Source organism: Periplaneta americana, chromosome 11 (genome assembly GCF_040183065.1).
Source record: "Periplaneta americana isolate PAMFEO1 chromosome 11, P.americana_PAMFEO1_priV1, whole genome shotgun sequence".
Lineage (NCBI taxonomy): Eukaryota > Metazoa > Arthropoda > Insecta > Blattodea > Blattidae > Periplaneta > Periplaneta americana.
In genome coordinates, this window is record NC_091127.1 from 178,549,412 (window position 1) to 178,577,177 (window position 27,766).

General features: G+C 36.1%; 1 non-coding gene across 1 annotated transcript; it reads left to right on the top strand.

Annotated features, from left to right (window-relative positions):
* Positions 1–24,235: 24,235 nt before the first annotated feature.
* Positions 24,236–24,311, top strand: TRNAC-GCA (transfer RNA cysteine (anticodon GCA)). The gene has a single exon. It is a non-coding gene; the product is annotated as a tRNA-Cys (tRNA).
* Positions 24,312–27,766: the final 3,455 nt, after the last annotated feature.

Sequence of the window (27,766 nt, forward strand, 5' to 3'; positions counted from 1 at the left end):
TTAATAAAATTCATGCATAAAAATCGAAATAATTTTGAATTGTATTCTCATAGTTATGAAACAAAAGGTATATATTCTTTAAGATTCTTCGAACCAAAATGCAACACTGCTACAGTATTTAATCATTAGGGAGCGGATTTTTATGCGCTAAAAAATTTAAATATATTTATTTTTTATGTGCTAAAAAGTACAAAAATATTTGCTAAAAATATTTTTTTTAAATATGACAAAAATACCTTACTTAGCTTGGGAAAAAAAATGTTACTAGGTACTCACCAACCACACTTGAGTGCTAGTAGTTGGCCGAGAATTGCAGTGAACAACAAAGGTCATCTCCAAATTCTCCATCACAAATGCAGGCCGATTATCTCTGAACAACGACTTATACTGTGAAAACGATCTTTCCACATCACAGGACGTCAGACGTGCATATTTAAAGAGAGGAATGTCACAAACACCTACACCGTCAATTTCACCTACAGGTACACCCTCCAATAATTGAGCAACTTTACACATGTTTTTATATCCACTATTTTTCCCAAACACATTCTGGAATTTGTCCCTTAGTACTTGTACTTCTGAACCTGGTAGCGAGTCTAGTTTAATTTCCACGGCACGCACCTCCCTGTTTCAGACAACAGGTTTTTGGATGTTTCGAGTTTTTTTAATGGTGTCACACAAAAAGCTTAGATTTGCTAATAGGAAAGCCAAATCGTTTTTTAAATAACCATCTTTCAGTATATCTTGAAGGATATCGATTGACGAAGCCCGATAACAGGGAATCACAACAAGACGTATTGCCTTACTTGATGGACATGAGCGAGAGGCGAGAGATTTGTTTAAATTAAATAATGTTCATACCCGAGCTCTTATCTGTTGTGTTTCACAAACAAAGCGTGGAATGAAATCATCTTCAGCAACAATAAACATTCCTAATTATGTGTTGCAAGATCTCTCCTCCTTGTCCATGTTAATTTATTCTCATATAATAACACTGATATGCTGCCTAGCAGCTCTCAGAACTTGAGGCGATACTATTACGAAAATGGATCACGGATACACCACACAGCGCTTAGAAACACGAAGCAACCAAGAATTCTTAAAAAGATAACGTACTTCTGAGTGACATAATTGATTTAGTTTTAAAATGTTTAAAAGTTCTTGTAAAAAAATTATTTAAGTAAAAAAACTCCAAGATTTATGTGTTTATAATAGATTTCCTGAAAATATGTATTTACATAATTTTTTTGTGAAAATATGTGTTTTTATGTGAAATAAAATTTGGGTTTTAAATTTGAAACTTCATGTTCGGAATTTTTAACTTTGTTAATTGTGTTTTATCAGACGCAAAAATAATATTTAATTACATAGAAATCCGCTCCTTATTAATCATAGTAGTAATTAAGGCCCAAGAATATATAACGAATTTATATTTAAATATCCTAATCTTGTCAATTCTAATAGTGTGACTGGTAACATTAAAATGAGAAAAATGTCAGAATTGCTTCAGATTGTGCGCTGGGGATGGTTTATTGGAGGATATGATGTTAAGTAATGGCAACATTTCATTTAAATCGATAAGCAAGAAGAATGTCGACATTATTTTCGCTTTAAAAATATATCGGATACGGATTACAAAAATCATTTATTTTCTGTTCATTGTTCTTCACATCACGTTCAGGAAATACATGTTTATCACATTAAGATTGATAATAATAATTATGTTATAGTTCCAGTTGCTTTCATGGGTGCGTCTGAGGGAACGAAGAACAATACATTCACTGTCTCTTCTGTTTAGAATCATGCATACTTCTACTCCGAATTATCTGTTATCGCGCTTTCAATTTCTTACAACTCTTCGAAACCAACATCAAGCACTTTCTATCCCTCCACAGAACGTCTTTATACTCATCATCCTACACTGTAGAAGTACCTCGCCTCTGGAATTCCTTACCTAATGACGTCAGGGACTGCCGGACTTTATCACAATTTAAAATTAGATTGGAAAAATTTATCTTATTTCATGGTATTGCTAGAAGTGTTGATTTGTGTTTTTTACTTCAGATTAAAATTCAAAATTTGCTGTTTATGTTCGTTAATTAATTAGGATATAATAATGAACAATTGTGGCAGTTAATCACTCATTTAAAGTTTGTGTGACTGAACCTGTGTATATTTTTGTGTGGCTTTACTTTGTTTATAGTATGATTTTTCTTTTTATTTCTATTGTATTTGTATTTCTGGTGCTGTGGAAGAGAAGGCTTCATGGCCTTAACTACGCCAGAATAAATAAATGTATCTGTAAATTAATACACGTATAAAATTACATTAATTTATTTCCTAAAATTGTTATTAAATTGCGTGTATGATATCCAATGAAGAGATGTAACATAACCAAAGCATGGCTGTGAAGTTATGTATATTAAACATTAAATGTATAAATGTTATTTACCATTTATGATTTGAATCTGTTTTAAATCCGAGGTGTCAGCTTCCTCCCACAACTCCGGAAGACGATCCTTATGATCATTTGTGGGTGTAAGGAAGTTTTTCCAGTAGCGGCCACTGATTGATTTGTGTTTTCATATGGATTTGTGCAAATTAACTCGTATTTAAAAGAAGTCCGTTAAATCCTCTCTCTCAAAATAGTCTACTATATCACACCTAAAACTCTGTGCTTCCTAAAACCTCACAATTTATAAACGAAATCAAGAGAGTGCCTTTTTGTGCAGTGGAAACAAAACTTTGTGCTCTTTTTTGGGTCCATATTAAATGATCCCATCTGCGATTCCTTTTCGAGCAGTAGTTGGAGCAAACAATCTTTGAATGAACTGAATTCACGTGAAACATGACCCTAATGATGAAGTATGTCTCCTTTCTTACACTCTTGCTTTGTACAAGTTTGGTAGGTTTATCGGTGATACTTTGTACAGATCTTAAGTGCAGTCCTTACTTCGAATTCCATTACTTTTTAACGTCACACAAATTGTGTCTGAAAGGTAGCGTAGGCATCAGCGCCTTGATACGTCCTTCACGTGTTCAACAGCGATCCATTTCCTGAACATTATTACTTTCCTTCACAAGCTGAGCTCTAATTCAGGGTCTGATGTCACTTAAAACGGTTGAGGAATCGAAAATCCTCGGCAGGCGGTGGTATATTTCTTAAAGCCACAGCAGCCACCTGTCGGTTCTTGGAAGGCTGGCACTCTGCGCCATCAAGCTCTGCCCACTGGCCCCCATGCCTGCACCGGCATTGCGGCCTACCCCAACCTGATACCTACATCGAGTCTGCATGGAACTGACGTCACTAGCGTTGGAAGCTATGAAGGTTTTCGCTCTTTAACAAGTGAGGTTCTGTCAATATAGCTTTTAAAGAAACATACTACTTTTGTCGTAAAAAAGGGTCTGAAGGCAACGAGCATATTCTCGTCTACAAGTTAAAGGTATTGTGAATCTTTATTTAGCAATAAAATTGAAATTTGTGTTACTGTATATTTTTCTAATACAGTTAGCCTACGTCTCTTAAAATGATCTCAAACAATTTATCAGTTCGTTAGGTGTTCGTAAATTAATTTTCATATTCGCAATTAGAAGAAAAAAAATCTTATATCTTTGCTAGGTGTTCGTAAATTAATTTTCATATTCGCAATTAGAAGAAAAAAAATCTTATATCTTTGCTAGGTGTTCGTAAATTAATTTTCATATTCGCAATTAGAAGAAAAAAAATCTTATATCTTTGCTAGGTGTTCGTAAATTAATTTTCATATTCGCAATTAGAAGAAAAAAAAATCTTATATCTTTGCTAGGTGTTCGTAAATTAATTTTCATATTCGCAATTAGAAGAAAAAAAATCTTATATCTTTGCTAGGTGTTCGTAAATTAATTTTCATATTCGCAATTAGAAGAAAAAATATATTCTTATATCTTTGTTAGGTGTTCGTAAATTAATTTTCATATTCGCAATTAGAAGAAAAAAAATTCTTATATCTTTGCTAGGTGTTCGTAAATTAATTTTCATATTCGCAATTAGAAGAAAAAAATATATTCTTATATCTTTGCTAGGTGTTCGTAAATTAATTTTCATATTCGCAATTAGAAGAAAAAATATATTCTTATATCTTTGCTAGGTATTCGTAAATTAATTTTCATATTCGCAATTAGAAGAAAAAAAATTCTTATATCTTTGCTAGGTGTTCGTAAATTAATTTTCATATTCGCAATTAGAAGAAAAAAAATTCTTATATCTTTGCTAGGTGTTCGTAAATTAATTTTCATATTCGCAATTAGAAGAAAAAATATATTCTTATATCTTTGCTAGGTATTCGTAAATTAATTTTCATATTCGCAATTAGAAGAAAAAAAATTCTTATATCTTTGCTAGGTGTTCGTAAATTAATTTTCATATTCGCAATTAGAAGAAAAAAAATTCTTATATCTTTGCTAGGTGTTAGTAAATTAATTTTCATATCCGCAATTAGCAAAAGAATATATATTCTCATACCTTAGAAAATCGCTCGCAGCTCAGTTGCAGAACCGCATTACACGAAGCAAATATTCTAGAACTCACAATAAAAATTTGTATTGTTATTCCTAACCCTTTGTGAACAGGTACATTGCATACAAATCTGGTCCAGATAGGTCATGGTCGCTGCTTTCAGCAAGTTTCCACGTTCCGTTTATGCCAATGAGATTCTCTGTTACTTGAATGCTGGACGTTGTCCACTATGGTTGCTGTTACCAAGGTAAATTTTCTACAACAGTTTAGTTCCCTTTCTACGAAACGAAGACCACTATAATTTTGGAACTACGTATAGAATATAGCAAAAATTGCGCTAAATATCAGGTTTTGTAACTGTCTAAGTTGTTCTTTCATACAATTTTGTTTTAAATCGCCGTCAATTTATAAGAGGTACCCCTGTGCACCTCAAGTGATAGATATCGTTTCTATGAACGTAGAGGATCCAGATTGTACTTCCGACAGGAAAGTGAAGATTGTTCAGAGTGAACTGGTGCTGAATGTTATACCCGGCTCAAGAACCCCGCATTCGTTCTGTGAGATACGAGTAGAAAATATTTGAAGATGAAACATTCTACTCGACGTTTAACCCTGTTCCAACCTGTATTCTGCCGAGTTACCGACAGTGCGAACTTAGCGCCCAGTTCGATTAAGGAAAATATAATAATAATAATAATAATAATAATAATAATAATAATAATAATAATAATAATAATAATAATAACGCTGTTTGGTGTCTTTAGTGACTGGATATTTCCTTATAGCCAGCTCTGGTCGAGTCTGTTCCGGGAATCCAATGACAGTATGCGATGGGAAGTTCCCTGCGTCACACGGCAGGCACCGTGTGGTACAGTATGTGGGCGGCCATTTTAGATAGACCTGCTTTAAAGTTCAGTCACCGCTTCGAAGAAGGAGACCGGGCGACCAAACAAGCGGGTTGCAGCAAGGACAGTGCTGCGCTACCGGAAGTGTCTAATTAATAGGCGTTTCTGTAATTACGACCAAGCATTGTATTGGATTAATTGTTACGACGGCAGCGATTTGCGAGGGGAGATTCGTTTCATATGCAGCTTGACGATTCACACCCACGCGGAGACGGGAGTTTCAAATTCCGGACTTCAATCTCGGACTAAAGATCAAGTGCGTCTTTCGAGGACGGATTTCCATTCCTTAGCCATTCACCGTAACTTAATACTCAGGGACTCATTGTACGTCTCTTTCGTTGTTTTGTGTGTTATATGAAACAACTGAGCGATGACCAGATTATCACATTTGCTGAAAGTAATATCATGTGAGAAGCAAAGTAAACACGGCCCTCACACTGTCAGCGTTGTATCTCACAGAGTGCTACTCTGATGGACTCTCACTCACGACTGACTGCAGGCGGGAAGAGCGCCGCGCTTCCATGGGGGGGAATGCCAGCGACTGCATGGAGCTTGGCAGGCGACCGGACGAGCAATGCTTCGGGACTTTTAAACTGTCCGCCTTTGCACTGCGACAGATAAAGGTCCAAAGAAAAATCTTTCGGTATGCAAAAGCCACAGTTCCTGCACACTGAAAACTATTGCGCTCCAGGATTATCACATTCTGTATGGTTCCTTATCACGCGTGTCACAGCTCAACTGTTTGGCGGCACTAGAGCCTTAACAAGGAGCTGAAGTCGATCTTTAAAAAAATATTATGTGATATTTGGATGAGAAGGGCTACTGAAAAGGGTTACTATATTAGACCTACAAATCTGCATCATTGCATATCTCTGAAGTCTGAAGATAGCTGCAGCTATTGTTATGGTCGTATTTGTGCCTCTTATTGCATTCTTGCTGCTGTTTAGCACACTAATATTTATAAATGGAATGAATGAATGAATATTATTATTTATTGACTAATATTTATAAATGGAATGAATGAATATTATTATTTATTGACTAATATTTACAAATGGAATGAATGAATGAATATTATTATTTATTGACTAATATTTACAAATGGAATGAATGAATGAATATTATTATTTATTAACTAATATTTATAAATGGAATGGATGAATATTATTATTTATTGACTAATATTTACAAATGGAATGAATGAATGAATATTATTATTTATTGACTAATATTTATAAATGAAATGAATGAATGAATATTACTATTTATTGACTAATATTTATAAATGGAATGAATGAATGAATATTATTATTTATTGACTAATATTTATAAATGGAATGAGTGAATATTATTATTTATTGACTAATATTTACAAATGGAATGAGTGAATGAATATTATTATTTATTGACTAATATTTACAAATGGAATGAGTGAATGAATATTATTATTTATTGACTAATATTTATAAATGGAATGAGTGAATATTATTATTTATTGACTAATATTTACAAATGGAATGAGTGAATGAATATTATTATTTATTGACTAATATTTATAAATGAAATGAGTGAATGAATATTATTATTTATTGTTCCTTAAACATCATATTAATGTTCTGCAACTCACGGTGTACAGATTGGCAAATGTGTATAAAGGATACAATTTTTATTTACAGTGAGGAGAAAAAGGAACAATAAAAATAAATAATTTCCGTTAATCTTCCTGAGTGCAAACCTTCGTAACATCGCACAACACGATGATATAGCACAGTTTTAAGTGTGTATTTAATTTCCCAGAGTTCTATTACATTGGAAGCTAGCACTCGCCCCATTATTTCTTCATGAAACATTAGCATCTTTGTCATTTGTATCATGCTGGTGCAATGTCGTACACTTTCACGTGATACATTATAGTCAATAAAACGGTAAAGTAACCTTCATTGTCAGCGAGTAACCCCTGGAGAGGAACGGTCAGCTGAAGGCATCATCACACGTCCTCCATTTCATTAACAAGAAATAATGTAGTGCTTGAATATTACTAAATGTCTTCCTAGACGCTCGAATATCAGGCATCATTGGAATATTAATTCGAAACGTTTGAAAATCTGTCGAACATTTGTACTCAGAAAGAACAGAGGGTTTCAACCGGCGACCTTCCAATAACGGAATTCAGATTAAATCTGGTTGAGAGAATTTGTAAGTGCAATATAAGAGATGGGCATTCATTGGCTGTGAAGCAGTGAGCGCGCACAAAAAGTCCTGGCCTCGTTCACAAATTCAATTACATGGCTGCGCCATTCTTGTGACAAAGCCTCTTCAAACAGGACGGGCGCAGCTCAAAAGCGGCACAACGGCTCAACAAATAGAGCGGATTATCACATAAGGTGATGGAATGAGAGGCCTGTTTGAGTACAAATTATGATAAGTTGCTGTGGAAGCACCCTGAAATTATTATTATTATTATTATTATTATTATTATTATTATTATTATTATTATTATTATTATTAATCGAAACGTTTGAGATGGGCAGGGCATGTAGCACGTATGGGCGAATCCAGAAATGCATATAGAGTGTTAGTTGGGAGACCGGAGGGAAAAAGACCTTTAGGGAGGCCGAGACGTAGATGGAAGGATAATATTAAAATGGATTTGAGGGAGGTGGGGTATGATGATAGAGACTGGATTAATCTTGCACAGGATAGGGACCGCTGGCGGGCTTATGTGAGGGCGGCAATGAACCTTCGGGTTCCTTAAAAGCCATTTGTAAGTAAGTAAGTATTATTATTATTATTATTATTATTATTATTATTATTATTATTATTATTATTACTTTCCGTATATCTCTATAAAATTAATACCGGTATTTTAATCGCACGAAATACTTATGTCTATTTACTGTATCTACAATTTTATTAGACCTGCTTCAATCCAGAAATAGAACTCCTAACTGAAATGAGTAAATAGTTGTTAGTAGGGAGCGGATTTTTATGTGCTAAAAACTTTAAATATATTTATTTTTTATGTTCTAAAACGTACGAAAATATTTGCTAAAAATATTTTTTTTTAAATATGACAAAAATACCTTACTTAGCTTGGAAAAAAAAATGTTACTAGGTACTCACCAACCACACTTGAGTGCTAGTAGTTGTCCGAGAATTGCAGTGAACAACAAAGGTCATTTCCAAATTCTCCATCACAAATGCATGCCCATTATCTCTGAACAATGACTTATACTGTGAAAACGATCTTTCCACATCACAGGTTATCAGACGTGCTTATTTAAAGAGAGGAATGTTCCAAACACAAACACCGTCAGTTTCACCTACAGGCACACCCTCCAATACTTGAGCAACTTTACACATTTTTTATACCCACTGTTTTGCCGTGAATGCACACATGAAGCAGCGGCACTGTGCTTGTTTCCAGACAAATGTTGGGTTACCTGAGAGCTCTGATCTGCACTTACTGATTTACCACATGGTTGGCAAAATGACACTTTTCCGTCGCAGTAAAAACGTTTTTAAATTCATTACATATTGCTGAAGACGCAATCTTAAACTCGATATGATTTTAGGCGTCTTAAGAGGCTAATAGACACACGTCTTAACGAAAATAATGTTTCTAGCTACTGACTGACAATGTCGGAAAAAAGCTTCCTATAGCGACGCCATCACGTCTACATTACGCAGCTTATGCTTATGGCCCGATTACGGGGAATCACAACAAGATGTATTACCTCACTTGATTGGCATGAGCGAGAGGCGAGAGATGAAAATATGTGTTTTTATGTGAAATAAAATTCGGGTTTTAAACTTGAAATTTGACATTCGGAATTTTTAACTTTGTTAATTGTGTTTTATCACACGCAAGGAAAATATTTAATTACATAGGAATCAGCTCCTTACTTATTAGATTTATGATGGAGTAAATACGTAATGTCTAATAAGTGCATCCAGATTGTACCTCTTAAACATTCGTTTATCATCATTTTCTTCTTCTACATGGTAGGCCCGAAGGCCTGTTCCGGCTCAGAGAGAATCTCTCCATCTGGTTCTAGGACGACCAACATCTCTAGGGCCTTCTGGTTTATATTGTAGAATCTTTTTACTTATTCTGTTAGGATCCGTTCGCGATATACTCGTATGATCATATCAGCTATTTTTATATATATGTACTTATGGCTTTTAAGGAACCCGGAGGTTCATTGCCGCCCTCATATAAGCCCGTTTACTGTGGTCGTGCCAGAAAATCAGTCCCATTCCGAGGCTTATCGTGTGGTTTCGTAACAAGCTGTTTTTTTACGGTGATAGCTCTTCGCCCAACCCCCAAGCTGGAGGACCACACCTTATCGGCTGTCCACGACTGCTTATTCAATATATTCGCAGCTACCCTCCATATCTGGAGGCCATCTCCTCTATCCGCAACCTGAGGACGCGTCATGCCGTGGTGATAGGGACCCACAGTACATGGCTATTTTTATATTTCTTACAATTCAGTAAGTGGCAGGAATCCTGGCAAGTAATCTTAAATTAAAGCTGGAAATATCTCACAGTCAGTATATGCTGGTGTGAATTATAGCTCAATCAGGAACAAGGTCATAAATCTACGGGACGGGACCCTCATGTTTGCTTTCATTTACGACAGCAGAAATATGCAAGGAACTAAATGAACCGACAAATAAATTCAGTTACCATGAATTGATAATTTGAGCAATCGCGGCTCATATTTGTGGCTTTTAGAGAACCCGAAGATTCATTGCCGCCATTGGTCCCTGTCCTCAGCAAGATTAATCCATTCTCTACCATCATATCCCATCTCCCACAAATCCATTTTTTTTTTTTACAAATAGATCCATTAAGGGGAGAGGATGGTATTTTTTTGGTGAAAAATGAGTAAATTTTCAAAAAAAAAAAATCCTTAAAATACTCTTTGATATGTGTGGAATGCATAGCATAACATTTTGTGGGTATTTGTGCCCTTATCGGATGTTGAGTCGCCATTTTTAAACTTCCTGCGTTATGGATTTTTAAATCACTCGCCCACTTTTATTGTTGTTTCCGATAAATTAAATTTTCAAAGAATTTTTTTTCTTTAAAATACCCTTTGATATGTGTGGAATGCATTGCATAACATTTTGTGGGTATTTGTGCCCTTATCGGATGTTGAGTCGCCATTTTTAAACTTCCTACGCTATGGATTTTTAAATCACACGCCCGCTTTTATCGGTTTCCAGTAGCTTCATTTTTTTTTTTTTGCTACATTGCCAGACAAAAATGGATATAATTTCTGAACTATTAAAGATACATGCATGAAATTTAGAACACACATTCTTTAGACTATTAGGAAACCTTTCTCTGTAACAGAATATTGTTAATTGATTTCATTTTAAAAATACGTCCGTTTGTTTGCAAGAAAGGAAATCAGAAAATTGTTATTAAATTTTAATTGTTTATTTTACAAACGTAGAGACTCATATCAAAATTGTGTTACAGACAGTTTGTAGAACATGCTTTTGCAAATACATTGCAAAAAACTGTTTGAATCTATGTTTAAAAACGGTTTAGATATATCGGTTTTAGTACAATCCTGCACTGGGTATATTTTTTTTCAAATTTGGGTCCCCAAATATTTTTTTTTTTCCAAAATATTTTCATTTGGTTGAGTTGCCACAGCTATGAGCTCTCTACATACAAAAAATTAATATTTTACACCTTAAGCGTGCAACTTGAGGGAGTAGGATGTGTGTCAGTGGGCATAACAAGATTTGATTTGCCGGCATTTTGTGTGCTCAAGATCAGGAAGCATGTCTGTCTTCGTCGCGTTGGAGCGCCTTCTTCCGCTCAGGACGCGTGGAGATCGCCGAGTCACGTCACCCCTCATTGGTGTTCCGTCTTGCTGGAGATTCTTCTCACAGCTTCATCTGATTTGTGACTGATGGATCCTCGCATAAAAATTGTCGGCAGTGCCAGGTGGCGTCTTTTTATCTGCCCACGAAAAAGTCTGTTGCACGGAATTATTTGTGTTGTGCGGATGCCCCACAAACAAGCACTTCGATGCGGAACTGTTCACAACAACGTAATTCGCTGCTGGCCTGAATAGCCCAGTCGGCGCAGCGCAGGAAAGTGAGAAGAGTCCGCAGGCGTGACGAGGCCGCTGGTTTTTATTTAAATGCTGGAAAAGCTTCCTTGACGAGTTTAATGATAAAACAAATTAAAGTCTAAGGTACAAATTTATTTTTAATTGATGATGATGATGATGATGATGATGGTGATAATAATAATAATGATAATTAAATCCAGACGTTTGAGATGGGCAGGGCATGTAGCACGTATGGGCGAATCCAGAAATGCATATAGAGTGTTAGTTGGGAGGCCGGAGGGAAAAAGACCTTTAGGGAGGCCGAGACGTAGATGGGAAGATAATTTTAAAATGGATTTGAGGGAGGTGGGATATGATGATAGAGAATAGATTAATTTTGCTCAGGATAGGGACCAATGGCGGGCTTATGTGAGGGCTGCAATGAACCTCAGAGTTCCTTAAAAGCCAGTAAATAAGTAATGATAATAATAATAATAATAATAATAATAATAATAATAATAATAATAATACCTTCTATTAATTTTAAAGGCATATTGGTTCCGTTAAGTTCAATGTTAATTGATAAATGAGTTCTATTCAGTCAATACTTGACATAAACACAATAAAACATGTTATAACAACATTTAAACACATTTAAAAACAAACGTTTTCGCCAATTTCAATTGGCATCTTCAGGTAGTGTAGCTCGAATAGAACGTGTTATGATAAGTGAACACTTGGTATATAACACTATTCGAACAACACGACCTGAAGATGCCAATTGAAATTGGCGAAAACGTTTGTTTTTAAATCTGTTTAAATGTTGTTATAGCATGTTTTATTGTGTTTTATGTTAAGTATTGACTGAATAGAACTCATTTATCGATTAACCTTCTATTAAGTTTGCATAATTCCCGGATGAAGTCTCTCTTCAAGGAATATGAAGAACATATTTCGAAGAATTCCCTGTATCTGTTCTAGTGATATGTAACTTATTTTATATTTTTGTTTTCATATTTTCCGATAATGGTATATCTTCTCTATAATGTGATAAGTTGAGCTATATATAATCATAATTTTCCTTACTGTGTGTACTTAAAAATATTGTATTCATTGTATGCTTTGTACTGCACTATTTTATCACTATTATTATTATTATTATTATTATTATTATTATTATTATTATTATTATTATTATTAACAATAATTGTCTTATTTTTTATGAATTTCATGTTGAAGATATACCGATAAGCTGTCACAATTTGACTATAATTATGTGTGTATATTCCGCCTTTGCTTATCATACAGTATGAATGAATTAATTAGTCATATTTTCTCATTAACGTTTTCGGTACGTAAATTGTACCATCTTCAGATGTTTGTATATGATGCTAATTGTTAACCAAGCCTGTGGGTGCGTGTATCTGGACTTAAATGGTCAGTGTTTTTGTGTATGCTGTGCGATGTCGGTGAAGTGTTGTCATGATTACATAAATGATCACCTTAACTCTTATATACTATTTGCTGGTACCACACTTTATCAAACTTAAATTAGAATGTTTCAGTCATTATTTAAAAAACACTATTTAAAAACACTGTTTAAAACCGGCAAACACCACACAATAAGTGATCACATACTTCACATAGTTTAAGTGATGTAAAAACTAAGTGCTTTTAAACAGTTTTAAACAGTGTTTTTAAATAGTGTTTTTTAAATAATGACTGAAACATTCTAATTTAAGTTTGATAAAGTGTGGTACCAGCAAATAGTATATAAGAGTTAAGGTGATCATTTGTGTAATCATGACAACACTTCACCGACATCGCACAGCATACACAAAAACACTGACCATTTAAGTCCAGATACATGCACCCACAGGCTTGGTTAACAATTAGCATCATATACAAACATCTGAAGATGGTACAATTTACGTACCGAAAACGTTAATGAGAAAATATGACTAATTAATTCATTCATACTGTATGATAAGCAAAGGCGGAATATACACACATTATTTTTTATACTTTGTATGTCTCATTTATTTTCACCTGCTGTTCACATTTTATTATGCTTTCTCCTTTCTTTCTGTATGTTATATATTATGTCTGATTTCTACTTACTTGTTGTTTACATTTTATTAATATTATCTTATACAGTTTTGTGTGTAAAATTGTAGTGTGCTTTGTAAATTTGTAGTGTTTTTTGTAACGCAGTTTTACTCCTGGTTGAGTGTTAGAGAAGGCCGTATGGCCTTACCTCTGCCAGGTTAAATAAATTATTATTATTATTATTATTATTATTATTATTATTATTATTATTATTATTATTATTATTATTACACAGATGGACTAGGAGATAGTTCTTTTTAATAGCAGAGATGATGAAAATGTGTGTCTTTTTAAAAAATATATATCGTAATCTATTTTTGCATAGTCTCTCTATGCACTTCGTTTATTTCGTCAGCTGTTAGATTGCTACGTCGGTGTTGAATGCTGCAATTGCCCCACTTAGTTTTTCGGTTCGAATATCAGTAAAGAAATGAGCAAAAACAGACTTAACTGCACCGAGGAGAGTTGGCATTTAACATCAAATTAAGCATCGACCAGGAAAAACAATGAAGCCACTGATTTGTTAAGAACCTGCTTCAAAAACTCAAGAGTTCCCAGGCGCAACGGATTTCCCACGAGGAGGTGGCAGCTTTCATGCTAAGCAAGCAAACTGTTCGGCGTCTAACCGATTTAGTAGCTGGAACGTGACGGAGAGCCTGTTACCGCGATTCAGCGCTGGGTAAGAAGCCAGAACCGATCACCTGCGACTAGCTACAAGACCAAAACATTACGTAGCGTGGTACGTACACGGCGATGCTGCGCGGGATTTGCTGCAGGGATGATTCTTCTTGTAGAATTTCGGTTTCCCTTTCAATTTTTACTCCGCTGTTGTCTCCACATCGCTGTCGGTAGTCAAGTGGAAGAATGTCTTGGGCCGTAGACTTGATCGCTCCGACCTACCCGGTCGATGCAGTGATGTTTGTCCCGGGACACATTCCTTTCAACCTGTCCCTTCCATTTCCTCTCCTTTCCTTTCCTCAAGTAATCTCTTATTTCCTTACGCTTTCCCTTTTTAATCTTTCTCTTCGAAATACTCCGCACGCAGATCGCACCAGACTCACTTGCACTGTTCATCTTCTGCCACGTTTCGCTTGCGTACTTCAGATCTGTTCAAGTCTTTCTTCTTCCCATACGTGTATGTAATGCATAATCATAAACCTCCAAGATTCCAGAACAGGTAAGTTCATCTTGTTAGCACACACAATAAAATAAATTATTAGACATTTTGAAGGTTTCAGCCATTCAGTATAATTAGGGTTACCACAGTTATGCGGACATGTCCGCTTTTTGAAAATAAAAATAGTTGTCCGCATACATTTTTGTTCAAAATATTTTAATTTCTTCGCACTTTTCATACAGAAGGTCGTTTATTAATTTTTGTTTCTTATGTGTGAAGGGTGATAATCAGCATTCTTAATGTTAAATGTTCGTAACTTTATTATCTATCTATCTATCTATCTGTCTGTCTGTCTGTCTGTCTGTCTGTCTGTCTGTCTGTCTGTCTGTCTGTCTGTCTGTCTGTCTGTCTGTCTGTCTGTCTGTCTGTCTGTCTGTCTGTCTGTCTGTCTGTCCGTCCGTCCGTCCGTCCGTCCGTCCGTCCGTCCGTCCGTCCGTCCGTCCGTCCGTCCGTCCGTCCGTCCGTCCGTCCGTCCGTCCGTCCGTCCGTCCGTCCGTCCGTCCGTCCGTCCGTCCGTCCGTCCGTCCGTCCGTCCGTCCGTCCGTCCGTCCGTCTGTCCGTCTGTCCGTCTGTCCGTCTGTCCGTCTGTCCGTCTGTCCGTCTGTCCGTCCGTCCGTCGGTCCGTCCGTCTGTCCATCTGTCCGTCCGTCTGCCTGTCTTTATGTATCTGTCTGTCTGCCTATCTATCTATCTATCTATCTATCTATCTATCTATCTATCTATCTATCTATCTATGTATCTATCTATCTATCATTTATTCTGGTGTAGTTAAGGCCATCAGGCCTTCTCTTCCACAACACCAGGAATACAAATACAATAACTTAGCGCGAATGAGAATTTCATGCCATTGAAAGTGGAGGATATGTTAGAGGTAATGGAAAACGATGGTTATGCGCCTAAAGTGAAAAAGTTTTGGCACAATGTGGAAACACTGCCTGGACTAGACTACTTGAATATGTGGATGGAATCATTTAGTGAATTTTCCTGTTTCAAATGGCTTCATATTACAGAAATAAAACTCTCTTGGGAAAGTATTCAGAAATGTATACTTTTTTTATAGAGCGAGGTGTCCAAATTGATGACAGTGAATATTTTGATCAATTTTCAAATTTAAAGAAATTTGTCACTTCATATGATGGGAAAGCAGAGGCAAGCCTAAAAAATAGTGTGACCATATTAAACTTTGCAAAAGTGAAGAACAATAGCCTATGCAGAGACTGTGAAGCAATACCCAGTGTTGAAAGGCTCTTCTCTGTTGTATAAGTGCAGTAGATCAAGGAAAGAAACAGACTTACCATCGTACGACTTGAGGCTTTCCCGGCGTTTGATATAGAATAACTCTTCTCGGGTTCTCAGCCAGGTGAGTTGGAGATTAGCTAATCTTACCATCGATTCTGCGAAAGGACTTGCTTTAGTGAAATTTAGTTTTGGACATTTTACATGCAGGTGTATGTTTGACTATTTGTGTAATAACAAGGAATTGTTAAAGAAAATTTAGGCCTAGTGATAAATATGCAAGGTGATATAAATGGGGAAGTTGGTACAAGGAGTTCCTTCGTGTTCAGAGATGGTAATACTACTACAATTTAAAAGATTCTGTTTTAACGTTCATTACTTTTATAGGACAAGTCTTTACAACCTGAATAGTTAAAATTCGATCATTGCTCTTCTTTCCTTTCATCGATGGTTATTTTGGTTCTCGCCCTGATACGGCTGTATGTGTTGTTCCCATCATACCGTTTCATTACTGGTTACTATTAGATGTAAATCCTCGTCATATCTTCAAGATTCAGCCACATGGCCTCAACCAAGAAGACTAAAGAAAAGCATAACGAATAATGAACTCTCTTCTAGAATGTTCTCCATATATTTGTAACTACTCCTCAGTTTTGTTGTCTTCCTTCGTTTGTGGCCGATCTTTTCTCATTTTCTCTTTTTTTCTTTAGCTTTTTATTTCACTCCCTTATTTTATTTAGCTCTCATTTACCCCTCTGCTTGTTATAGGCTACTTCGTAATGAATTTCTCCTCGCTTTCTTATATTCTCTTCATTTCGTTGCTCCTCCATCCCTATTTTCATTTACATCCTTCTCAGTTCTCATTTTCTCCCCCTAGCTTTTATTTCTTCCGTCTTTCTTGCCTTCTATTAACTTATCTTTATTTACCCATTCTTTCTTTGTTTCTTTTCCTTCTTTCGTTATTTATCCCTTCACCACTCTTTCTATTTCTGACTTTCTCTCTCTTCCTCTCCTTTCCTTCCCTGCATTTCTTTTTCTCTATTTCTATATTCCCTTTACCTTCTTACTCCTTCCTTCCTATTTCTAACCTTATTTTATTTCCTGGTTCCTTTTGCTTCTTTATTTCCTTGTTTCTTTTCTTTATTTTCCTTCCCTTGCTTACTCCATCTGGTCGATGTTCACTTCACTTTCTGTTTTATCCTCGTCTTGTTATTTTATTGGCTGCCAGACAGTCTCTGTGCACCCCTGGGTGGCACATACTTCGCTCCTGACCTTGAGACTCTCTCAGAGAGGAGCGGAGATGCCTCATCCCACACGACTCCAAATCCAAATAAAAATATACAGACTCTATCGATTCGTTCCGCGAAGCGGTGTTACTTCCCCCATCGTCATCAGCTGATTCCCCCCCTCTCATTTGAAATAGCACCTTTCTCTTGGTGCGTTTTCCTGGAATTTTTCACCTTCCGTTTGTTTCGTACTCTGTTAGCTTTCCTTTGTGTTACAGATCCTCTCAACGGGCTTTCCTTCAGTTTGACCAAATGTGTTCATTGCTCCCTGGAAACAGAATATCATATACGTAGTTATTTCACCTTGAAAATAAAAATTGAATAGCGTTTTGATTTCCGGCAGGGAAGTAGAGATCATATCGTCGCCTGAATGCAAGAACTAGGTAACTTGATTTTTCATATTTTGTGACATCGCCTGTTTACTTATTTATTGCACTAAGGAATATGTCTCGTTTTCTTTTACCTATTTGTTATATTGAAAAATAGATGTCGCTGGTATCGTTGGATCAGTTACCTAGATCCTGGATTACATTTTGTGCGATTTCTGCTATGCTATGCTATAAAAGAGGTAACTAAAAAACTCAAATTCCGAGTTACCTAGTTCTTGCATTCAGGCGACGATTTGACTGGGAGCCACGATTCTGCATCATGCTAACCACGCAAACATGGAGTCTTGCTGCCATGAATATTATTACATATAGTTTTGTTTGACAACCCCATAAAGGAAAGAATCATAGAGTCCCATCACTGACATAGATGATGATGATGATGATGATGATGATGATGATGATGACACATTTAATTAACACTTCTTTGTGGAAGTAATAATTGATGATAGAAAATATTCGACAATAGCTGCATTACGAACATTCAACTAAAATAAGGCGTGGATTCATTTCATACTTTAGATACGAAATTTTAGTACAGTGAGAAAAAATTAATACTTGGTACGAATGGATTAGAAAAAAAGAAAAAAAAAAAGAAAATCTGAAAAAATAAAAATGTAATAACTTTAAATCTTTTATTATAGAAATTAATGTAGCTGCTTACAAAAAAATATGTCGAAACAATTATAAAACTATAATCCTTATTAGGATAAAAATACGTAAATCGCTGTTTAAATGTTTCTGGGCGATCTTGGAAAATGGTCTGACGTTTGAAACATAATTTTTGTATTTTTTTTTAAGTCTTAAATTCACACATTTCATGTAAGAGCACTCGCTGCTTTTACAGCTCTCGTGGAACCTGGCCTGCTTGAAAGAAATTCTGGCGTTCTAGCATTAAACACAAAACCAGATCCCTCGGCGGGTCAGCACGACGCAGGATCACCACCTGGGCAGCACAGAACAATCTAAAGACAACGGACACACGTCCAGTCTGTGACATGGACATAAATGTCTTCATTAGTCCCGCGAGGAATCGATCTCGGGCCAGCTGTGCAGCACACTACTAGTGCTCTACCGGGCGGACATTGAACACAGGGCCGGGAAACACACAGAACTGTGTAATTTATAGACACGTTATTGTGCTACTGAGAATTATGCAGAGGCAATGAAGGAATTAACAAAGAAAGAGAGACGTGATCAGGGATCGAAGCAAGAAAAGGAATCATCTTCGCTTTTTTTTTTTTTTCGCCACTTTTCTTTCAAATTAAAATTTTGGATTTGATGCTATCATTGCAATAAAATGTCATTGTGGGAGTTGATTGCCACGTTCGTCCTATGAACAATCCTGAATCCTATTTCGAAAGTACATTTGGGATGCTTTGTGTATGTTTAAGGATTTGTGCACAGACAGCAACTGCTGCACTGTCAGGGGCTTCCCCGTTAGAAGGCGCTGAGTCATTGTTCTCAGTAACAATCGCATACAGATCTTAACATCAAGGGGAATTCTCAGAAATGAGACGGGAGTGGTACTTGAAGTGAACTTACCTGAAGGAATTTCCGAATCGAATAATTACGTCACCATCCACACCACGTTTGACTGTATCGGTGGTTTTTGCTATTGTTGGGACGAGCAAGCATGGGAACTATTACCTCTGTGCAGTTGAAACATTACTTTGATTGTGGTAGGCCTGATGTAGGCCTATATATCTACAGTATGGACTTTAAACATTGTTATTGCTTACACTTCTTAGAGCAGCATACAATTAAATGATTTCAATCTAGACTCCCTTGCTATACTACGTCATATTGCCTAACCTTCATTATGACGTGAAATGTCCTTTTCAAATAATTTCCTTAATATTTACAAAATAGCTTAACTTCTTTAAATTCGTTTTATCGTACCAAATAATGAAATACATTAATTTATTTTTGTTAGTTTCTAATTGCAATACAAAAAACTAATTTAATATATTTCATTATTTGCTATGATACAACACTATCAATCGAACTTCATCAGCGAGATACATTAAAATGCCATATTGAAATAATAATCAAATTTGGACTAGGTATACTCCTAGCTTTGTCTTGTCCGACGCAGAATGCAGGCCAAGCAATCCCTGCATCAGTAAATGTCTACTTCAAGTTCATACGTTGTATGTACGCACTTCGTTATTAGTGAATATTGATTTTTTAAGATTTCATTTACTGTAATTAAGTAATTTTATTCTGTATTGAATCCTCCCCTGAGTACGGCATCACTCTCTTTCAGGGGATAGGCCTACTACATTTTTGTATAGGCCTATAGGTCTTTAGACATCATCCTGATAGTGCTGTATTTTCAAAATTGTCTCATAATAATCTCTTTCTATTATCTAATATTATTTTAAATATATTAACATTCTATGTATTTTAGCTTAAGTCTGCTACACAGTTTATTTCAGTGTTTAATTAATAGTTCATAGTATTTTGTTGTTTAATTCGTATATAACTCTTGTATACATGTACCTCTCACTTAATCAAATTGTTGAATTCTTTGTAAGTTCATGCATATGTATATACACTTTTTGCTGGTTGAGTGGAAGAGAAGGCCTTACGGCCTTAACTGTGCCAGCTAAAATAAATCATTATTATTATTATTATTATTATTATTATTATTATTATTATTATTATTATTAATCGTCACATCATTTAGGACGAAGGAAGTCTTTAAGGTGCAATACTTCAAGCATTCAGTCATTCATTCATTCATAGTGTTCTGCCCAAGAGTAGGTCTTTCACTGCAAACCCAGCATTCTCCAGTCTTTCCCATTTTCTGCCTTTCTCTTTGTCTCTTCATGTGACCCGTATATCGACCCTCACAAGTACTAACATTGTAACTCACTTTCTTACATTTTCCAGGAGATGAAAATGAAGTTTTAAAATGACCGTGTAAATTAGTGTATACAAATATGTAGAGTAACAATAAGATTTTACATACAATTGGGGAGGTTTAGAGTTACAATGATAGTACTGGGAGAAAAAGAAACAATTGAAGACCATATTAACTAGGACAACTCAAAACCATAAAAAATTGAGTTACAATGTTAGTACTTGGGAGAGTCGATATCTTAATGTCGTCTATCGTCTGATACCTTCTTCTGCCCCGAACTCTTCTTCCGTTCACCATTCCTTCCAGCGCATCCTTTAGTAGGCAATTTCTTCTCAACCAGTGACCCAACCAATTCCTTTTCCCCTTTCTGATCAGTTTCAGCATCATTCCTCCTTCACCCACTCTTTCCAACACAAATTAATTTCTTATTCTATCTTTCATTTCACACTCTCCATTCTTCTCCATATCCACATTTCAAATGCTTTTAGTCACTTCTCTTCACTTCGTCGTAATGTCCATGTTTCTACCACATACAATGCTACACTCCACACAAAGCACTTCACTAGACTCTTCCTTAGTTCTTTTTCCAGAGGCCCGCAGAAGATGCTCCTTTCTCTATTAAAAGCTTCCTTGGCCATTGCTATCCTCCTTTTCACTTCCTGGCAGCAGCTCATGTTACTGCTTATAGTACACCTCAAGTATTTGAAGCTGTCTACTTGTTCCACTGCCTCATTTCGAATTCGCACGTTTACCTTCTTTCTTTTTCTTTCGATATCCATGGTCCTCCTCTTGTTGACATTTATCTTCATCCCATACTGTTCACAGCTGTCATTTAGCTCCAGTAGCATATCTCCTCTTCTGCTAACAACGCTATTTCATCAGCAAATCTTATGCACTTTATTCTTCTTCCTCCTGCTATCACTCCTCCCATGTTCTGAAAACAGTTCTTCACTAAATCCTCCAAGTAGACGTTGAACAGGGTAGGAGATAAAGGGCATGCTTTATTTCTTCTCCTATCCTGACTTTGACTCGTTGTTTCATATAAAGATTACTGAACAGCCTCCTCTCTTTCCAATCCACGCCGATTTTCTTTAGAATCTCCATCAGTTTATTCCAATCCACTCTGTCAAACGCCTTTTGTAAGTCCACAAATACTATATACACTTCCTACCTCATTTACCTTTCCCAACAGAAACTGCAAACATGGCGTGATGAGTCTGTCCACGGTGAAAGATTCTGGACGTCAATATTATTATTATTATTATTATTATTATTATTATTATTATTATTATTATTATTATTATTATGAAAGATGGACGGAGATCGTAACAGGCTACTAGGCTTAATACCTGCAAAGACGATGATAATGATGATGATGATGATTATTATTAATATTATTATTATTATTATTGTCATTGTCACTATCATCATTATTATTTATTATTATTTTTATAATCATTTTTATTATTATTATTGTTATTGTCATCATCATTGTTTTTACTTTTATTATTATTATTATTATTATTATTATTATTATTATTATTATTATGAAAGATGGACGGAGATCGTAATAGGCCAGTAGGCCTAATACCTGCAAGGACGATGATGATGATGATGATTATTATTATTATTATTATTATTATTATTATTATTATTATTATTATTATTGTGCTTTATTTCTTGAAAGAAGAAGATTCTAACCCATAATCTACGCATACACTAATCGTAAAAATCCTATTCTGTTTTAAAACAATATGCAATCGCAGTACTCTCCGTTGCAGGGTACCTACCGTACAGTTACGTAATACAAATATTGTAATATTTGGCAGGTAGGCCTACATAGGTTACAATGACCTTAAAGCACATGTTTTAAAATCTTGTTTAATCTTCAGCAATATGAGGAGTCTTTGACTCTTTTTCAATATTGATCACTCTTTGATAAATTTTCTTGTAAATTATTGAATTGGAAGAGTTCTGGGTTCGAATTCTGCTCGGGTTAATTTCCTCAAGGAAACGTAAGCCGAATCTTGTAACTCAGGTCGCCAAATGCCAAATTCCGTCGGCGCTTGATGATGGTGTAACCTGTGAGAACTAGTCTAGGAAATCACAATTAAATGTATGAATAACATTGAATGTAATCAGCTTATAAGAAAGAGACGCATGTGAAGAACTGTGTTGTGTGGTGGGTCGCGGACCACAGGCAGCTGCTGTTCCGAACTCTGGTCACGAAGTATAGGAATCGGGTTTCCTTTGCGTTGGGCTCATTGAGGTCTCGATCGATGGAGCCGCTCCCAGCGGGGCATTCAGGGGGACTTCTCCTCCGCTTATCCACTTAATCAATTATTATTATTGTTGTGAATAAAACCGCTCAGGCTTTAAGGCGGTGTGAACCACGCTCCAAGAAACGAGCTGCAAGGATCCGGACGACAGCTGTGTCCGAGGCTGAGGAGACTTCTTTTGCCTGTCCGCGCAGATTGGCAAAGCTCTCACCAATACTGTTACTGCCATTGTTATTATTAAAAAGGGTATCCCTTGCTAAATTGCTATCTCCCGCATTTTATCTTTCGTAGGTTGGCTTCTCTGATGTTACATGCACTCTGCGAATGTCAACGCTACGGATATTCCGTACTTTCTGTAGTCAAGGCATTGTTGGCGTCATTTTGCAGTGGCTTGGAGTGTACAGAACTGCACGAAATTACATTAAGACTGTTGTTCGTATTCTTGAATAGCCGTTAGTAATTTCTTGGTCCCGTTTTATGACGTTTCTCTTCGGAACACATGTTTATGGCTCCAAAACTTGCACACACTTGTTGGAAAACAGTGAAACTTTTCCAATTTCCCTTTCTGAGAAATAATAAATACGGCAATAAAAACTTCACACTCAAGAAAGCGTTCTGTGTGTCCCTTCGAATTACTCCGCTTTCTCGTCATTAAACGCACCGCTGTGGTGTCCGCTAGAACTGAACCTCAGCCTGTTAGTAACTGATGACGGTTATTGCTCGGTATGATGTGTGAGTGCAATACAAAACGAATCTCTTCCTTTGCTGTCACGTGAGAGGTTTCGTGAATGACTTCGATATGGATAACTTTTTTTTTTTAATTTCGATCACTCAGTACGTAAGCCATCATCATCATCATCATATTCTCACGGTTTAGGCATAAGCGCCTGTTCCGCTTTCAGAGTTAAATGAAAACATTTCGCCGTCTTTTTATTGGGCATCCTATTCTCGTCTTTCCATTTCACTTTAACAGAGTAGCTGAAATCGTAGACGATGTAGTTCCATTCTTTCTTCATGTTGTTTCCATTTATATACTTAATAGTATTGGTAATAAATAAGAAAATGTACTACGTAACGCCATATTTAAAGAACATATAGGTAAATGTAAACTTCATCTTACGATTTTGGATGACGTATATACGTCCATTGATGTGACATATTAATGAATATTTAAATACTTATATAGTCACAATCATCTGAGCCTGACCGGAGTACAGGAAGTCGCAGGTTCGAATCCCGCTCGAGGTTGTGAAATTTTTCTTTCATACCATGGCATGATTGTGACTATATAAGTATTTAAATATTCAACATATAGGTAATTTATCAGTATGTGTGTATATGTATATATATATATATATATATATATATATATATAGCATTACGAGAGGGGTTCGGCCGGCGCCGTGGATCGTGTCCCGGCATGGCTCAGTTGGTAAGAGCGCTCAGCGCGCAGAGCTAAGAGGTCCTGGGTTCGATTCCCGGTGCCGGTACGAATTTTTCTCGTATTTAATAGTAATAATATATACGCAGCTCTAAAAAAATGCAGATACATCATCTTTCCGGGCATACTAACCACAGACAGATGTTGCAAAATATATCTGCAACAAACTACAAAGTTGTCGAAGAAAGATACATCTATCGAAAAGTAGGACAAGCAAAAATTGTAAATTTGCTATTAGTGGGCATTATGATGTGATCTGGAGAGACAACCCCCTCATATTGTCTCCAGCCTGAAATCAGATCGGAATTAAACTCAGAGGGTCCTACTGGCACTGATTGGAGGACAGTTCGTGCGCAGGACACGCAGGTTCCAGCCGTGTTTAATTTTTACGATGTAGAAGATTCCATTACACATCACAAATCTGTAACAAAGAGAATCAAGGCTGAGGACATCAGAAGCTTTTGTAATATTGTTATATTAAAAATTCTCTTTCTTCGCCCTGGCCGCTTCAAAGCCTTGTGTCCGATTCCAATAGACTCGTCGATGGCTCCACAAATAATGCACCGTGGACGATACTTTGCGAGGTGCTGCATTATCAATCAGCTCCGGAGACTTTCGGACGTTAATATGTGTGACGTAATATTCCGCGAGTGGGATGTACTTCTATGTATGTATGTATGTATGTATGTATGTATGTATGTATGTATGTATGTATGTATGTATGTATGTATGTATGTATGTATGTATGCATGCATGCATGCATGTATGTATGTATGTATGTATGTATGCATGTATGTATGTATATATGTATGCATGTATGTATGCATGTATGTATGTATATATGTATGCATGTATGTATGTATGTATGTATGCATGCATGTATGTATGTATGTACTCTTGGTGGTAGAAAGTCAAAGTTCTGTAGCGCTATTCAAACGATGACATTATTTGCCAGTATTTTGGAACGGCACCTTCCTGCGGCGAGACCAAAATATTGGATAAATGCTATAATCATTTATATTTACTAAAATTAACAGTAGTTTTTATCATCCTGCCTAAGGTTTTTCCGTGGTTTTCCTAAGGCGCCAAGACAAATGTCGGGATGAGCCGTAAAAGAAATGAGCCACGGACCTGCATTCATATCCCCATGACCCCTTTAATTATTCTAAATTAATCAATAATTACATCTATCATAAATTCATAACTCAATCGACCCCCTACCTGAAAGCCAAATTGGCTAGTCTCTTATATTGAGACAACTCATCCTGCCTAAGGTATTCCGTGGTTTTCCTAAGGCGTTAAGACAAATGTCGGGATGAGCCCTAAGAGAAATGTGCCACGGACCTATATGCCCTTCCCCATAAATTCTCCTATTTTCTAACAACAACTTAATGTCCTAGTTCAGAGTCTATAAAATTACGAAATACATGTGCAAGGTCACTCATGTAGTCACAATGCGAAAGGACAGGGAACCTTTCAATTTGCAGATTCAGAATTCACGGCGTCTCTCCTGGCGGTCTTCACTGCCTTGTCATCGAACAACAGACGACAGAGTCTTCTCGACTCCTCCTGTACTGCGAAATGACACAGTTCATTTCAATGTGCAGATTACACCAGCCATCTCCTCCTCGCCCCGTCCCGTGATGACTTGATCACATTTCCGTCCTCCTCGCGTATGTGGTACCTAAGAGTTACATCCATTTTCGGTTTTCCCCTTCAAAATTTTCTAGAGCTCCTTCAGTTTAGCAGCGTAACCCGGAGTGAGACTAGTGGCCAACAGGCTTGGAGCTCACATATTTAGTTTCTTGCAGCCCCGAACCCTTTGCAAGGACGCGTTTTGCGTACCTTTTAAATTTGTCCTCCCGCTTCTCCTTTTTCAATTCAGTTTAAAATTAGTTTTTAAACAAATAATTGCTTAACGAGGCGCTGATGGATGTAGAATCCTCTCCTCCTCATGATCCTTATTTCGGATTCTACATGTTGATATGAATCCATGTGTGTTAATAGTTTGAAGATAATCGATGTCAGTTAACCTAATTATTTTCGCAAAATTATTAATTCTTCACAAAACAGTAGTTAGAATGTAAATTAATGTTTTAATTTTACTTCATTAGCTAGAGTGTCAAGTCATTATAAAATAAATACTCTCAATTTTTTCTGAATTTAAGGAAAAGTCCCCATTTCTTCCCTTTCAGCCTAAGGAATCGATACTTGAAAATAGTTTAAAGGAAATCGCCATGCAATAATATTTAAATGTCGTTATTGTTATTCAAAACCAATTCCCCAGTAGCATTTCTGTGGAGTTACTTTTTCATAGAGTTATAATATTCTCTAGTATAAAGCTGGTTATTGTCTGTATTCTTCAGTAGCATATCCATGGAATTAAAAATGTTAAAAACTGGTGTGTAACACAACTTTCAATGACATACAGTCGTACACTTCGCTTAGTGTACAAAACATATTGATGGAATAACGGTCTATGTTGCCCGTCCAATAGTAAATTTATGAGCTGAATAGGGATATCTTATGCGAAGTTTTATCACTAGATGGCAGGAGTGTTCCATGCGGCACAACAAGTTGTTGAGCTATGTTATGTCATATGCTACAGTTGATTACATTTTCCCGCTTGTTGGTTTTCTGTGCGGGTCAAAATTATATTTACAGTTATTTTGTATAACCTGGTATAATTGAATATAATTCAGTATTTTCTTATCTCATAATTTAAATTAATTTACAGTAAATAATAACGTAAACCTGTATAATATTGAGCAATTCCCCGAGATGGGTGGGGAAATCTGCAGTATGCAGAATATAGATACGAGTAAATAGAAAATTTCATGAACCTAAACGAGAACTCTGACAACGAGGTGCACGAATAAAAAAAATAGGAACTATCGGGATGTCGAAGGTGAATTTGCCCTCTTTAATCATTAGTATTTAAGAACCGTACGCTAAAAACAGGATATGCAGCCACCAATGTGTTTCTTTTTATTGGGAAGGGACTATCAAGATTGAATTCCTTGTATTTTTTTCTGTAGTTGCAGAAAGATCAAATGCAATTTTTAATAGGATGATACAATATGATCGCAGTAGTATCACGATTAGTCGTGCGTTTTGTAGGTTAAGGACATGCAGTTTTGAATATTATGTAGGATGATTTTGAAAATTTGAAGTTAAAACATGGTTTTAATAATTCGGGTACAGTACATTAAAAACGTTATTCACGAAATGGATCGTCCTGGATAATAAACATCCCAGTTTATCGAGAATTTACTGCAGACGTAAACTTCGGAGACTCCTACAACTACTGCATGTAATGTAAGCTAACATAGCTCGCTGTCGAGGTTGCATATGTTTTTATTAATTTTTCTTTTTCCTCTTCCAAAATGAAACTGTAGTCAACAATTCCTTACTTGAAGTAGTTACTTTTATTTAATAGCTAGCACTTTCGAGGCGCAATTTAATTACTTATATTTTTTAAGATTTAAAGCATATATTCAGAAT